Source organism: Tachypleus tridentatus, chromosome 1 (genome assembly GCF_004210375.1).
Source record: "Tachypleus tridentatus isolate NWPU-2018 chromosome 1, ASM421037v1, whole genome shotgun sequence".
NCBI classification, from domain to species: domain Eukaryota; kingdom Metazoa; phylum Arthropoda; class Merostomata; order Xiphosura; family Limulidae; genus Tachypleus; species Tachypleus tridentatus.
The window spans coordinates 176,466,669-176,484,446 of NC_134825.1; the positions used below are offsets into that span (position 1 = coordinate 176,466,669).

General features: G+C 32.8%; 1 pseudogene across 1 annotated transcript in view; it reads right to left on the reverse strand.

The window, feature by feature from the left end:
* The window catches only part of LOC143230918 (uncharacterized), a 33,902-nt pseudogene that overhangs the window by 11,188 nt on the left and 4,936 nt on the right, over window positions 1–17,778 (reverse strand). The window contains exons 2-4 of the transcript XR_013016692.1: window positions 16,451–16,548; window positions 8,200–8,386; window positions 4,080–4,171 (exon numbers count right to left, since the gene is read on the reverse strand). The product of XR_013016692.1 is annotated as an uncharacterized LOC143230918 (transcript). The remainder of the gene's footprint in view (window positions 1–4,079; window positions 4,172–8,199; window positions 8,387–16,450; window positions 16,549–17,778) is intronic.

A 17,778-nucleotide genomic window follows, 5' to 3' on the forward strand; every position in this document is an offset into this window, starting at 1 on the left:
AGGTTGCAGTGTCAGGCTGTGTTAGATATTATTGGCCAATATAACAGCTTCAGTGGTCAAAGAAAATTACAGAAACAATTAATATATATATATAGGAATGAATATGGAAGAACTTTAAAAGTTATAACAGCATTTATGAAAAAATATTTGGTTGATAATTTTTAAAATGTGATTCCTTGTCATTTTTATAGTAAATATTTTTTATTGTATGTCAGTGAATGTAAACACAATGAAATTGTGTGAAATAATTTTTTCAATCAAACAAATTACAGTTTCATGAAGTAAAACTATGGAATAGTTTTAGAAGAACACAAGTATCAGTAACTGAAACAAAACAAACGTGAAATGGTTTCAAATTTTCAAAGCTGCAAGTTCATACAAATATATATAAAAATATTTTATCTGTAAATATCTTAACTCAGGTTTCATAGTATTTTGTTTGTTAATGCAATAAAAGAAACCATGCAACAGATGCTTTAATCTGACATACTTAACTCAGGTTTCATAGTATTTTGTTTGTTAATGCAGTAAAAGAAACCATGCAACAGATGCTTTAATCTGACATACTTAACTCAGGTTTCATAGTATTTTGTTTGTTAATGCAATAAAAGAAACCATGCAACAGATGCTTTAATCTGACATACTTAACTCAGGTTTCATAGTATTTTGTTTGTTAATGCAATAAAAGAAACCATGCAACAGATGCTTTAATCTGACATACTTAACTCAGGTTTCATAGTATTTTGTTTGTTAATGCAATAAAAGAAACCATGCAACAGATGCTTTAATCTGACATACTTAACTCAGGTTTCATAGTATTTTGTTTGTTAATGCAGTAAAAGAAACCATGCAACAGATGCTTTAATCTGACATACTTAACTCAGGTTTCATAGTATTTTGTTTGTTAATGCAGTAAAAGAAACCATGCAACAGATGCTTTAATCTGACATACTTAACTCAGGTTTCATAGTATTTTGTTTGTTAATGCAATAAAAGAAACCATGCAACAGATGCTTTAATCTGACATACTTAACTCAGGTTTCATAGTATTTTGTTTGTTAATGCAATAAAAGAAACCATGCAACAGATGCTTTAATCTGACATACTTAACTCAGGTTTCATAGTATTTTGTTTGTTAATGCAGTAATAGAAACCATGCAACAGATGCTTTAATCTGACATACTTAACTCAGGTTTCATAGTATTTTGTTTGTTAATGCAATAAAAGAAACCATGCAACAGATGCTTTAATCTGACATACTTAACTCAGGTTTCATAGTATTTTGTTTGTTAATGCAATAAAAGAAACCATGCAACAGATGCTTTAATCTGACATACTTAACTTAGGTTTCATAGTATTTTGTTTGTTAATGCAATAAAAGAAACCATGCAACAGATGCTTTAATCTGACATACTTAACTCAGGTTTCATAGTATTTTGTTTGTTAAAGCAATAAAAGAAACCATGCAACAGATGCTTTAATCTGACATACTTAACTCAGGTTTCATAGTATTTTGTTTGTTAATGCAGTAATAGAAACCATGCAACAGATGCTTTAATCTGACATACTTAACTCAGGTTTCATAGTATTTTGTTTGTTAATGCAGTAATAGAAACCATGCAACAGATGCTTTAATCTGACATACTTAACTCAGGTTTCATAGTATTTTGTTTGTTAATGCAGTAATAGAAACCATGCAACAGATGCTTTAATCTGACATACTTAACTCAGGTTTCATAGTATTTTGTTTGTTAATGCAGTAATAGAAACCATGCAACAGATGCTTTAATCTGACATACTTAACTCAGGTTTCATAGTATTTTGTTTGTTAATGCAATAAAAGAAACCATGCAACAGATGCTTTAATCTGACATACTTAACTCAGGTTTCATAGTATTTTGTTTGTTAATGCAGTAATAGAAACCATGCAACAGATGCTTTAATCTGACATACTTAACTCAGGTTTCATAGTATTTTGTTTGTTAATGCAGTAATAGAAACCATGCAACAGGTGCTTTAATCTGACATACTTAACTCAGGTTTCATAGTATTTTGTTTGTTAATGCAATAAAAGAAACCATGCAACAGATGCTTTAATCTGACATACTTAACTCAGGTTTCATAGTATTTTGTTTGTTAATGCAGTAATAGAAACCATGCAACAGATGCTTTAATCTGACATACTTAACTCAGGTTTCATAGTATTTTGTTTGTTAATGCAATAAAAGAAACCATGCAACAGATGCTTTAATCTGACATACTTTGTCTTATTAATTAACATACAACAGTTCAACACTTAATAAAACAGCATAAAATAAAGATAATAATCTAGGTAAAATAACACTGGTACACCATGGGTGTCTGGTGTGAAGAAAGCATAAAACATACTGTAGTGTTATTTGTTATGTCTCCTATCTAAACTGAAGAATCCTATGATAAATTAATGGCGATGAATAAAAGTGAAGAAAAAGATATTCAGTTAGCACTAATATACAAAACAGAAACTGTACAATAATTCACAGCACAAGAGCAGAGATAATAAACACAGCCAATAAATTTTGGCAATATGTTATCACATTTTGTGGCAGATACAACACTTTTAACCCTTTCGTAAGAGTCAAGGGTCAAATGCCAGGTCACTACATTTGTTGACTTGCATTCAAAATTTTACTGAATACTATTTTATAAATTTATGGCAATAAGTGTAGAATCAAATTATAGATTATAATTTAAACTTTAACATTATATATGTGTTATTTCTTAATTTAAAAATAAATGTTAAAAGAACATACCTAAATATAGATTTTTGTGATTCACATGGTATGTTTAAACTACTGTTTAAAATTAGGCGCTTGTGACGTTAAAATTCTTAGTTTATAGTTTATTCAAATTACTAATATTAACATCCTCACATATTTTTATTTTGCTGAGATATAGCTTATGTACAAACACAGTGATACTGTTGTACAAACACAGTGGTACTGATGTACAAACACTGTTCACCTCTTTCCATTATAGAAAACAATCTCTTATAAACACTTACTTCAATACATGATGTGAATAACCAATTGAAAGCACAGAATGTCTCCTAGTGGTTTTCTCAGCCATTTTAATTTGTTAAAAGACTAAAATGTTCTTTCAAATCAAGATTTCAAGGAGGTAGGTTGTGTTTTTAGTCTCCTTAAAATTTCTTTTTCAGACTTAAATACAACTTAGCTATCAAGCTTGATAGATTTTAGTGAATTCTACGGTTAGAATTCTAGCTGAATTCAAAGATCACGGTTAAAAGGATAATTGTTTTCTTTACTTCTTTACTTATTGTTGTATATTTTTAGAAAAATAAGTTTAATAACTTATTTCTAACTAGTTATAATCTGTATACACACAAAGTACATAACAACTGAAATGTGACTATCTATTACAAAATACTAGTCCCCTATAACTTGTGAATATTATACCAAAACGGTTAAACTAACACACCCAAACTATTTCTCAGTATTAAATTTACTTCGTACATACACCCTATAAATATCCAGTTATGGCTAGTTTGAAATAATATTCATATCTATACACATATCTTGAAATTAAGTACAGAAAAAAATCAACCCATCAACTAATCGAAAAATGTATGAAACAGCTTATTCAAAAAAAAAAAATAGAATTCAAGACTTGAATAGTTGGGAATAATAATAATAAACAGTGATGATTACAAACATTATTTCAGTTAATTGATTATTGTTTCTAGTTGATTAAGGTGAATAATCTTTCATTTGTCAAAAATAATAATGACAACACTTATATTATTGAATAGTTAAAAACCAATTATTATCAGAAACCGTAATTTCAATTAGTTGACTACATTTTAAGTTAACTTTGATTAACAAATCATTTTACGTAATATTAATTAAATAATTGACACTCACGAATAATTATATTGATCGAATGAGTCAATATCCCAACTATATCTGCATCAAAATTAGTGAAATAAATGAAAAGGTGCAGTGCATTAAACAAGGTATTTTTAAAAGTATTGACAAAAGTAACTGTTACAACGATAAGTGTTTGATAAACATGCTTACTCCAGTTTCCTTTGGTAGTTTATCACATTCTTTTTTCACTTTAAAATCAAAGGCTGAAGATGAAATTTCTTCTTTTGGTAACACAGGTTCTCCTATTTACAGGTGTATAAACATTTTTATAATAACAAATTTGAATGAAATTTAAATAACTTCTCACTGTTAAATGACACATGTTCTATAATTCTCCAATTCCATTTTTTTTTAAATTACTATATTGCTACATCTGCATTTAATAATAATAAAGCAGACAGAAACTTGTTAATCATAATAAAAACTTAAACCTAACAACAATAAACTTACTGACATTCTACACTTGAAAGAGAATTCTTGAAGTTTCTAGAACAAATTCTTGAAGGTAATTAATTAAAAAAGGTGTCTTTTATGGATCATCTCATAACAGACAATATAGATAATGCCCATAGAAATAAAATATAATGCATAAATTATTTTAAAATACATAAGTCAATACTCATATACAAAACAAAAAAATGTTAACATACAGAAAATTCTACCTTCATTATATACAAATAAAGAGAGAGATACATAAACATTGTTGTAAAGAAACCCAGGAATTTTAAGGGTATGAAAAGAAAATGATATATAGAAACAGAAAAACACTGATGTGCTAATTATTGAAGGTGTTAAATATACACAATTATTTCTGTTTAAGTACAGCACAAGTGTTTAGTTACTTTTAGAAACAGCAGTTTATCACAGGTTCGTTCATGTTGCAATCATATGTTGTGTAGTTCAACTAGCACTTGCTATATTATTGTGTCATGTTACTAGAACCTTCTTAGTTTTTCTCATTGTTTTGAGTATTACTGCATCATAACATCTCACAGTTAACAGACTAGACCTTAATCAGACTACAAATGTGTATGAAATTTAGTTAGATACAGTTAATAAGTCATAGTTAGATACAGAGGTAGATCTACATTGCATGGTTCTGGTCAATTCATGATCATGTGCACCACTGACATGTCACTAGTCCTTAAATGAGACAGCATTGAAGGATGTGTATAAGACTATCAAATTGACAGACCAGTATATGGAAGATAATGGATGAAGTATAAGTACAGCAATAACCAGTTAAAGTCAAAACCAGGGATGGCTGACCAAAAGCAAGATGCTTGCTATAAAATGGGGCACATTGTGAGTGAGTGTAAGTCTTTCGCCAACAATCAATGGCAGAAATATTAATATAAATCAGTTGGAGTTACCTACAAAGAAGGTGATAGTAAGAAACAAAAGTGCTGGACTGTTACTACAGGTGCTGCTGCCAGAAGAAAGAAAATAGAGACAACTTGTCAGATTCAATACAAGGAGGAAGTGCTATCACTATGATTAAACTGCATGACTGATGGTCAACTCAAATTAGCAAAAGGGTCAACAGTGCCAGCAGTGATCAGAGCATGTGACAAACAAACCATAATGTGCCAGTAGGTAAAGGCTATGTTGGAGATAAAAAGTGACAGTTCTACAAGTGCTTCATGCAGTAGCGAAATCCAGTCAAGTATCTGATGAACATATGACAGTCAAGGAACATAAATGTTTGCTGATTGATAGGACAATGAAAAAATTTCCCATAACAACAATAAAGGTGGAAACTCCATACTCATGGGACATTTTAAGGCCATGTGTTTGAAGGCACCTATCTATAACTTGGTGATTGGCTATGTACTAGGCAAAAGAAGTGTGGAGGAACTAGACAGAAAGCTGACTGATGAGGCACCACAAGAGCTCAAGAATAACAAAGCAAGCAAGACATTAAGCCCCTGTTAGTTTTGAAAAGAGGCATCCTAAACGTAGATCTATAGGAACTGAAAAAAGACCCTTCACTACAGAAACTTTGGGACAGTGATTACAAGATAGTCAAACACAAGACAAAAGGAAAAGAGGTTTACAGAATAGAGAACTGGAAGAGAGTACTGTGCCAGATCTAGTAAAGCAGTTCTACTGCATAAGTCAAATCATAGTACCAAGAGAATACTAGATTCAAGTGATGAAAGTGGCTCAGGTAGTGGAAGGCATCTAGGAGTGAATAAGACAAAAGACAGAATCACCAGCAACATATGTTGGCTGGAGGATCAACAGAGATGTGAATCTTCAAAGGACAGTATCTAGAAGGAAGGTAGCCAAAGGTGCCACTAGATGAGATCCCTTTTATCGAAGAGCCACTCAGCAGAGTAGACCACTAGCACCTGTATATGACAAGGGTAACTATGAAAAATGTTATCTAGAAGCCATAGTACTGCTAAAGATGAGAGATGAACAGAGTAGCAAAAACCATCCTGGACGTGTCCTCTAGAGAAAGCTTCCTTAGAGAATTTTGAGTGACAAAGAGAACCTAGTTTACTGATGCATGAGATGTGCAAACCCATCAGCACTAGACAGATTTTTACCACCCCATACAACCCAAGATGTAATGGATTTTGTGAGGGAGTCAACAGAGTCTTAAAGAACTTGTTGAAGACACTACGTGATTGGTACATGTACATGCAAACAGGTTTACTTTGTCACCAACAAGTACCACAAATTAGTAAAGATATTCAACCTTTGAGTTACTGTACAGAAGAAAATTATGAGGTCCAATGAAAATGCTGAAAGAACTACAGACAGGAGAAGAGTCAGAAGTGAGGAACACATACCATTCAACTTACTTGCAAATGTTTGTATGCAGCTCAAGACAGTCAGAAACATTTCTATAACAAGACCAAGGATTAATGTTTCAAGGTCTGCTACTCACAGATAAAAACAAACTCTGCAATGGAAGGTCCTTTAGAAGTGCAGGATGGTATCAACAGAATGGATTGTAAGTAAAAGTAAATGGAAAGACCAAGTTCTACAACACCTATCTATTGAAGAGATATTTTTAGGGAAGAACACCTCATGCATGCAGTTATTAAGGTACAGATTAACGTAGTAGATGCGGTTGTCACAGATGTAGAACTAGAAGACAGTGACATTGTTATAGAAGATAAAAATCTGTTAGACCCAAGACCACTGGGTGAAGATGAAGCATACAAGGATGTCAACATCAGTGAAGAACTGACTGGCAAGCAGAAGAAAGAGCTACAAGATCTACTGTGCCAGTATGCAGATGTGTATTTTACGTTACTCTGTTGGTCTAACCTGCTGAATAGAGCCAAGATCTCCACAAGATCATATCTTCCACTTTTATAAGGTTCAGCCACAAAGTATGGCATACTTTAACTGAAATTTCTAACTGTACAAGTAATGACAGAAGTATTTATTAAACACTAAAACTACAAGCAGGTATTTTCCTTCATATAGTAATGACATTTAGTAGATGCTACATTTATACAACACTTCATTCCATCCTGTGTTTACAACAACACTGCTCCAGTTCTACTGTCATTAGCATCTGTATACAAAATGAATGAAGAAACTCTCCCAAGATAAGTTAATATTGGAACAAGAGTTATGTGGCACAGCATGACCAGGTGGTTAGGGCGCTTGACTGGTAATGTGAAGATCACAGATTTGAGTCCCCGTTGCACCAAACATGCTTAACCTTTTAGTTGTGGGGGCATTACAATGTTACAGTCAATCCTACTATTCGTTGGTAAAAAAGAGTAGCCTCACAGTTGGCAGTGGGTGGTGATGACTAGCTGCCTTCCCTCTAGGGACAGCCAGTCCAGATAGCTTTGCACGAAATTCAAAAAACAAACATCAGTCATGACACATTTTAATGAGTGGAATCACAGTTCTACCATCTTCAGTCAAACTAAAATGGGATTTGACCTTAGTTAGTGCAAAAAGTGGGGCTGGTATAGAAGAAAAGTTGGCCACAATTTATATTTGTTAAGATGAAAATATGAAAGCCTTGGTCTTCCTTCTTGTTTGTTGGTTTCCAATAATCTACCATTACTTTACTTTAGCACGATCTGTATACTATTATCTATGTGTTTAAGAAACTACAAGTGTTCCCACAAAATAACAAATAACTTATATGCTGTGATGTCATGACATAAATGTGTGTAGATAAATCTTGGAATGATTTCTTCATTACAGTTTGTTTAAAAATGTACACACCATAACTCTACACTTCTCTTCTGGTGTCTCTCATCATATGTTTGATAATTGTTATACTCACCTAATAAAACTTGTAACCCAGAATTAATTTGTTGCAGTACAGGTTTTGGTTCGGTTTCATTTTCCAAACGTATAACACCATGTTCTGACAAACCTACAACTTCATCGTTACACTCACTGAACTTGGAAATAATGTTGCACTGAGATGAATCATGAGGTTGTTCACTTTTTATTTTGATGAATAACTTCTACAAAAAAAAAAAAGGAAAAGATAAATGAAATATTTTGATGATTTTGTGAATTAAATAATAAATGTATTACAAAAGTTACACCTTTCCTATGCTGAAAATGTATTTCTGATAGGTACTTACCTCCTCTCACAAGATGGGCTAGTCTTGTTCAGTGCTGTCCTACATACGCAAACTTTTTTTTCACACATTTCACAAAAATTGCACTTCTCCCCCACTGTTGAAATTACTATATTCTAACATGTCTTTCATACAAATAATCACACATTATCTCTTAACCACTAGTAGCATGACATGCTCATGTGATGCATGTAACTCCCTCTATACTTCTCGAAATTTGCCAGGGTCTGTGAGCACCTGAGAATTGGGGAGGAAGTGTGGGATGTTTGAGAGAAGGTAAGTACCTATTGGGAATACATTTTTAATATAGAAAAATTATAACTTCCAATACAATACTTACTTTTTCTTACAAGATTAGCTAAAATCCCATGTTGAAAAGGAGAAGGGACAGGTGCAAGGGAACAAATGAAATGCCCCTAGAAACATCCAAAGGATATCCCTGATAATGAACGATACAGATCAAAAGAAAAAAAATAAATAAGAACACAACCACACTACTTGTGGGCCAGGTATACTCTTCACCCATGTGTAGATTGTGTAATTTACATGGACAGAAATTGTGAAGTGTAGAGAAATGATGGTTCAACTCCTGTAGTTGTGTAAATAGTATCAACTGAGCCAAGTCAACTCAACCAGAAAGGTGACAACACAACTCCAGTAGGCATTTAAATGTTGGCAGAAAGCCACATCAGCTGTAAAGATAGCAGCTTGACTCCAGTGGTTGCATAAATGGTGTCAAGAAGCTACATCAACCAGCAAGGAGGCCATGTCATATCTACACCAACAGACCATTGCCACCCTACACTCAACTGAATGGCTCTAATCTGTTCTTTTGGAACTCATTTGGGAGGTTGCCTCCATGGTCAACAACCCTAACAGTTTGGAAATAGAAAATGATAAAGATTCCTGTATTGCACTCAAGGAAAGGAAGGCAACAATGCAATGGATAGCCCAGAGGAACATCATCACTGGGGACAGTGCAATTGGTGACCACAAAACCTTACTTTGAAAAGCAGACCATATCAGGTTACTCAATCAAGGTATAGCAGGGATGAGCAGCAATCCCCTTCTGCTGGAACGGTCTGGAACAGACACGTTTATGAAGCAATTTATCACAAGATAAGTAACCTTCAAGCTATCTTGTGAAACATCCTATCTCTACAGTGGGCACGTAAAGAAAAATTGATTCACAAGTACCCAAATATCAAAAATAGTTAAAATGATTACTCTCGTAACCAGGAAGGATGAGCTGAAAAAGAGATTGAGGAAAAGGATAAAAAAAATCACAAACCTGAGTTTTACAGTTAAATATTCTTAATAAACTAAGATGTGGCCATGAATATGTTGAGTTTTGTTTTTTTACTAGTCCACATGCAATGTGATTTTTAAGTTCAGCTTAAAAATACTTTTCTTCATCTCAAAAATCTCTCATTTGTGTAGTCTTTAAAACCTTGTAGGTGCATTTCAAATGCTTGTTTTCAGTAAAACTTTATATTTCATGTTATTTTCTCTAATTCTATGCAAGGTCAGTTAAATTGACTGACCTTGTAACCACAAAAAAATCTAAATCACTGTTGTGATTTCAAAGCACCTCACAGAAGAGTGAGCCAATGACACTACAAGAAAATTTAATGTTACTAGAATTTTGTAAGTAGATTTTCTTTTGTGTCAATATTATCAAATCTCCTTCCTTTTTTTTTTATGATTGAAAACTTGGTAAGACATTTCTAAAATTGTTTCAGATGCATTATGAATGATTTTATTTTTTGTTTCTAATCTCCCTATTTCTCTTACATATAATTTCATATGTATTATAACAGGATGGCTAACCATTAATTCTTACACTTGGATACCCTGTACTTTAGACCTGGTCCTGTAATCACTTGCATGTTAGTATATCACTCTCAGTGAAGGGTGATTTGCATGCTCAGAATAAAAATAATTCAGTTAATGTTTAGTTTTGTATTTCACTAGAATAACTTCTGGAACCTACTTTATTTAGTAGGTTTATTTTTATTTAAATCAAATTTCTGTGTTGTTGTTATGCTGTACAATAGATTATCTGTGACCTAGCCACCATGGCTATCAAAACCACAATTTTAGCACTATATGCCTCCAGACCTACCAATGAGCCAGTGAAGTGCTTTTCAGAACCAAACACTTGATGTTTAATAGTAGCATCATTGTTTACCTTCAGAATACCTCCACTTGCCATTGCAGTAAAATAAGTTACTATGGAGGAGTGATCTGAGGAAATTTCTGAAATTTGGTATAACATAGTATTAAAGGACAACAAGGGACCTTGATCTGAGGAAGCTTCTGAAATTTGGTATAACATAGTATTAAAGGACAACAAGGGACCTTGATCTGAGGAAGCTTCTGAAATTTGGTACAACATAGTATTAAAGGACAACAAGGGACCTTGATCTGAGAAAGCTTCTGAAATTTGGTACAACATAGTATTAAAGGACAACAAGGGACCTTGATCTGAGAAAGCTTCTGAAATTTGGTACAACATAGTATTAAAGGACAACAAGGGACCTTGATCTGAGGAAACTTCTGAAATTTGGTATAACATAGTATTAAAGGACAACAAGGGACCTTGATCTGAGGAAGCTTCTGAAATTTGGTATAACATAGTATTAAAGGACAACAAGGGACCTTGATCTGAGGAAGCTTCTGAAATTTGGTATAACATAGTATTAAAGGACAACAAGGGACCTTGATCTGAGGAAGCTTCTGAAATTTGGTATAACATAGTATTAAAGGACAACAAGGGACCTTGATCTGAGGAAGCTTCTGAAATTTCGTATAACATAGTATTAAAGGACAAGGGACCTTGATCTGAGGAAGCTTCTGAAATTTGGGATAACATAGTATTAAAGGACAACAAGGGACCTTGATCTGAAGAAGCTTCTGAAATTTGGTATAACATAGTATTAATGGACAACAAGGGACCTTGATCTGAGGAAGCTTCTGAAATTTGGTATAACATAGTATTAAAGGACAACAAGGGACCTTGATCTGAGGAAGCTTCTGAAATTTGGCATAACATAGTATTAAAGGACAAGGGACCTTGATCTGAGGAAGCTTCTGAAATTTGGCATAACATAGTATTAAAGGACAACAAGAGACCTTGATCTGAGGAAGCTTCTGAAATTTGGTATAACATAGTATTAAAGGACAACAAGGGACCTTGATCTGAGGAAACTTCTGAAATTTGGTATAACATAGTATTAAAGGACAACAAGGGACCTTGATCTGAGGAAGCTTCTGAAATTTGGTATAACATAGTATTAAGGACAACAAGGGACCTTGATCTGAGGAAACTTCTGAAATTTGGTACAACACAGTATTAAGGACAACAAGGGATCTTGATCTGAGGAAACTTCTGAAATTTGGTATAACATAGTATTAAGGACAACAAGGGACCTTGATCTGAGGAAGCTTCTGAAATTTGGTATAACATAGTATTAAAGGACAACAAGGGACCTTGATCTGAGGAAGCTTCTGAAATTTGGCATAACATAGTATTAAAGGACAACAAGGGACCTTGATCTGAGGAACCTCCTGAAATTTGGCATAACATAGTATTAAGGACAACAAGAGACCTTGATCTGAGGAAGCTTCTGAAATTTGGTATAACATAGTATTAAGGACAACAAGGGACCTTGATCTGAGGAAACTTCTGAAATTTGGTATAACATAGTATTAAAGGACAACAAGGGACCTTGATCTGAGGAAGCTTCTGAAATTTGGTATAACATAGTATTAAAGGACAACAAGGGACCTTGATCTGAGGAAGCTTCTGAAATTTGGTATAACATAGTATTAAAGGACAACAAGGGACCTTGATCTGAGGAAACTTCTGAAATTTGGTACAACACAGTATTAAAGGACAACAAGGGATCTTGATCTGAGGAAACTTCTGAAATTTGGTATAACATAGTATTAAAGGACAACAAGGGACCTTGATCTGAGGAAACTTCTGAAATTTGGTATAACATAGTATTAAAGGACAACAAGGGACCTTGATCTGAGGAAGCTTCTGAAATTTGGTATAACAGTATTAAGGACAACAAGGGACCTTGATCTGAGGAAGCTTCTGAAATTTGGTATAACATAGTATTAAAGGACAACAAGGGACCTTGATCTGAGGAAACTTCTGAAATTTGGTACAACACAGTATTAAAGGACAACAAGGGATCTTGATCTGAGGAAACTTCTGAAATTTGGTATAACATAGTATTAAGGACAACAAGGGACCTTGATCTGAGGAAACTTCTGAAATTTGGTATAACATAGTATTAAAGGACAACAAGGGACCTTGATCTGAGGAAGCTTCTGAAATTTGGTATAACAGTATTAAAGGACAACAAGGGACCTTGATCTGAGGAAGCTTCTGAAATTTGGTATAACATAGTATTAAAGGACAACAAGGGACCTTGATCTGAGGAAACTTCTGAAATTTGGTACAACACAGTATTAAAGGACAACAAGGGATCTTGATCTGAGGAAACTTCTGAAATTTGATATAACATAGTATTAAAGGACAACAAGGGACCTTGATCTGAGGAAACTTCTGAAATTTGGTATAACATAGTATTAAAGGACAACAAGGGACCTTGATCTGAGGAAGCTTCTGAAATTTGGTATAACAGTATTAAAGGACAACAAGGGACCTTGATCTGAGGAAGCTTCTGAAATTTGGTATAACATAGTATTAAAGGACAACAAGGGACCTTGATCTGAGGAAGCTTCTGAAATTTGGTATAACAGTATTAAAGGACAACAAGGGACCTTGATCTGAGGAAGCTTCTGAAATTTCGTATAACATAGTATTAAAGGACAACAAGGGACCTTGATCTGAGGAAGCTTCTGAAATTTGGTATAACATAGTATTAAAGGACAACAAGGGACCTTGATCTGAGGAAGCTTCTGAAATTTGGTATAACATAGTATTAAAGGACAACAAGGGACCTTGATCTGAGGAAGCTTCTGAAATTTGGTATAACATAGTATTAAAGGACAACAAGGGACCTTGATCTGAGGAAGCTTCTGAAATTTGGTATAACATAGTATTAAAGGACAACAAGGAACCTTGATCTGAGGAAGCTTCTGAAATTTGGTATAACATAGTATTAAAGGACAACAAGGGACCTTGATCTGAGGAAGCTTCTGAAATTTTGTATAACATAGGATTAAAGGACAACAAGGGACCTTGATCTGAGGAAGCTTCTGAAATTTGGTATAACATAGTATTAATGGACAACAAGGAACCTTGATCTGAGGAAGCTTCTAAAATTTGGTATAACATAGTATTAAAGGACAACAAGGGACCTTGATCTGAGGAAGCTTCTGAAATTTGGTATAACATAGTATTAAAGGACAACAAGGGACCTTTTTGTCCATCTAGACTGTTCTATCTAATAAATAAAACAAAACCCCAAAAATGTTTAAGCCATTCATTATCATTCAAATATTTATCAAGCTTTCCCTCAAATTAGCTGCATCCATCACATACAAAGATGAGTCTTTCCAGAGGCTAAATATCCTATTAGAAAAATAAAGTTGTCTTAGCTAAAGGTGATTTCTTTTCTGCCAAAATTTACATTTATTTCCCCTAATCTGATCATTCTTACCATCAAATATGAGAAAGGATGATGTATCAACAATTCCCCAAACAATCTTTTTTTTTTCAAGATAAACCAAGTTCTTAATCTATCCTCGTATGACAGTACCTCCATCCCAGATATCAAGTTAGATGCCCTCCTATGAACCCTTTATGCCAATTCAGTACCTTATGAGGTAATGAACCCAAGACTGGACACAACACTCCAAACGTGGCTTAATCAGTGATACATACAATTTAAGTATAACCTCTTTAGACTTGTATTAAATATTTCAGAAGATACAACTTAATATCCTATTTGCCCTACCACTAGCAATAGCCCACTACTTGGATGACTTAATAGGTTTATTAAATATAGATGGATGATTTTTTATTCAATGATATCCAAGAACTTGAATTAACACTCTCTTTAAGTTTGATCAAAATTTCCATGTTATTCCTTTTTGTAGAGATACATTACTACTGATGTATGCAAATAAACTTGTCACCAAAATGTAGATAATAAACAAATTGTTATTAAGTTTGTAATTTTATAAATAAGTATTTCAAAAATTCTCAATCTCTTCTGAAATGAGAGTCCTGACACTTATTTTCTAGGTTTTCCTTGTTCTTCAGTTCACTTACTACATTCTCTGAAGCACGAAAGGTGATGTAAATTATTCATCATAATGTAGATACTATTAAGGTACACTCTAATTTTTATATCCTTCATTCTTATGGAATCATAAGATAGAAAACAGGACTTTGAATTGACTGAAAACAATAACGAGTAATTACAACTGGAATATTTTGATTACTTGGATGATTAATCACAAAAAGTAACAATCAATACACTGACCTCAATTAATTATTTTGGTGACATTAATCATTTAGTCGTACAGTCAATTATTTCATGTAACACTAGTTAATATAATCAATGATCATTGACAACTGATTATTCCAATTAATTGAATTAATCACTCAGCTCTGATCTGAATAAAGTTTTTAACCTTCAGGTTACCTCAGCTTCCTTTGGTTCTTCATCAGTCAATCATTTCATGTAACACTAGTTAATATAATCAATGATCATTGACAACTGATTATTACAATTAATTGAATTAATCACTCAGCTCTGATCTGAATAAAAGTTTTTAACCTTCAGGTTACCTCAGCTTCCTTTGGTTCTTCATCAGTCAATCATTTCATGTAACACTAGTTAATATAATCAATGATCATTGACAACTGATTATTCCAATTAATTGAATTAATCACTCAGCTCTGATCTGAATAAAAGTTTTTAACCTTCAGGTTACCTCAGCTTCCTTTGGTTCTTCATCAGTCAATCATTTCATGTAACACTAGTTAATATAATCAATGATCATTGACAACTGATTATTACAATTAATTGAATTAATCACTCAGCTCTGATCTGAATAAAAGTTTTTAACCTTCAGGTTACCTCAGCTTCCTTTGGTTCTTCATCAGTCAATCATTTCATGTAACACTAGTTAATATAATCAATGATCATTGACAACTGATTATTACAATTAATTGAATTAATCACTCAGCTCTGATCTGAATAAAAGTTTTAACCTTCAGGTTACCTCAGCTTCCTTTGGTTCTTCATCAGTCAATCATTTCATGTAACACTAGTTAATATAATCAATGATCATTGACAACTGATTATTACAATTAATTGAATTAATCACTCAGCTCTGATCTGAATAAAAGTTTTTAACCTTCAGGTTACCTCAGCTTCCTTTGGTTCTTCATCAGTCAATCATTTCATGTAACACTAGTTAATATAATCAATGATCATTGACAACTGATTATTACAATTAATTGAATTAATCACTCAGCTCTGATCTGAATAAAAGTTTTAACCTTCAGGTTACCTCAGCTTCCTTTGGTTCTTCATCAGTCAATCATTTCATGTAACACTAGTTAATATAATCAATGATCATTGACAACTGATTATTACAATTAATTGAATTAATCACTCAGCTCTGATCTGAATAAAAGTTTTTAACCCACAGGTTACCTCAGCTTCCTTTGGTTCTTCATCAGTCAATTATTTCATGTAACACTAGTTAATATAATCAATGATCATTGACAACTGATTATTACAATTAATTGAATTAATCACTCAGCTCTGATCTGAATAAAAGTTTTTAACCTTCAGGTTACCTCAGCTTCCTTTGGTTCTTCATCAGTCAATCATTTCATGTAACACTAGTTAATATAATCAATGATCATTGACAACTGATTATTTCAATTAATTGAATTAATCACTCAGCTCTGATCTGAATAAAAGTTTTTAACCCACAGGTTACCTCAGCTTCCTTTGGTTCTTCATCAAACCTTTCTTTTTTTATTTCAAAATCACCAACTGTAAATGGTCCTTCTTCTGGAGAAATAGCTTCTCTTGTTACTAGATGTATAAAATAGTTGTGTAATAACAAATCTGAGCATAATTATTGTCTATAACTATGCTATAACAAGTTCTCAATAGAAAATAAAATATTTCATTATATGAGACCAATTTTATTACCCTAACACTGATATACCAACATTTAATTATATTAAAACAGGTTGAAAAATACTTGGGAATAATATTGACACATTCTTCCTCCAGTTTCTGATGTGCAACTTACTCATAAGGTCACTATTTTAATAATATTACTCATATGTATGTCATTTGTAATCTAGCACAGTGATATGAAAGTTATTTGCAATCTAGCACAGTGATATGTATGTTACTTGCAAACTAATTAAGTGGGGTATGTGGAAAATATGATCAAATATGGCATTACGTGTCCAAATAACCAACGTTATTGTGATAATTACCACCTGAACATACTTTAAGCTTGAATTATTGCCCCATGAACCATATATGACTACTAGCATAACAAAGCAATAAATCACCCACCAAGAGAATGGTGTAAACCAACCAGGTACACATACATCAAGTAGTTACATCACACAAGAGTAACATGCTGTATTCCTACATAACTTTGAACTTTATTTTCATTTTCTTACATAACAAGTTCCTAATTCTTACACTTCAATTACCTTTATTTAAAAAATACAGATAAAAACCAAAACATTTAGCACAAAGAGACCTTCTGCAGAGTTTAGTTAGCCTATTTTTTCACTGTGTTAATTGTCCAAAAATAATTCACAGAACTTTATTGCATTTTAGAACTCAATGACATTTATCAAACACTTGAATAATAAAACTACTATAAATTATTTTGCTTTATAACTAACCTATAAACAGATTAAAAAAATTCCATCACTACACAGAATTAACATTTTTTGTATAAATGCAGAGTTCTCACTGCAACTTATTAGCTTTTACTGCTAAAACAAAATAAACAATTGCCTAATTTATGTAGTTTTGAATTTGCTCCTTCCATTGGTTATAAACATGTCAAAAAGAAACACCAGGCAAATTTACACACATTTCTTAAAAGACAGGATATAGGTGGGGTGTATCAATGTGGGTTGAACAAATATAGTGATACTTCAATAAAGAAAGAACATAAAAGGTCGAAATTTTATATTCTGGTTTCTAAAAGTATTTAAAATTGGTAAAGCAATTTAAACCTCTTACAAAAGAAAAAAAGATGCAACAAATGAAAATATATAGTGCCGTGCA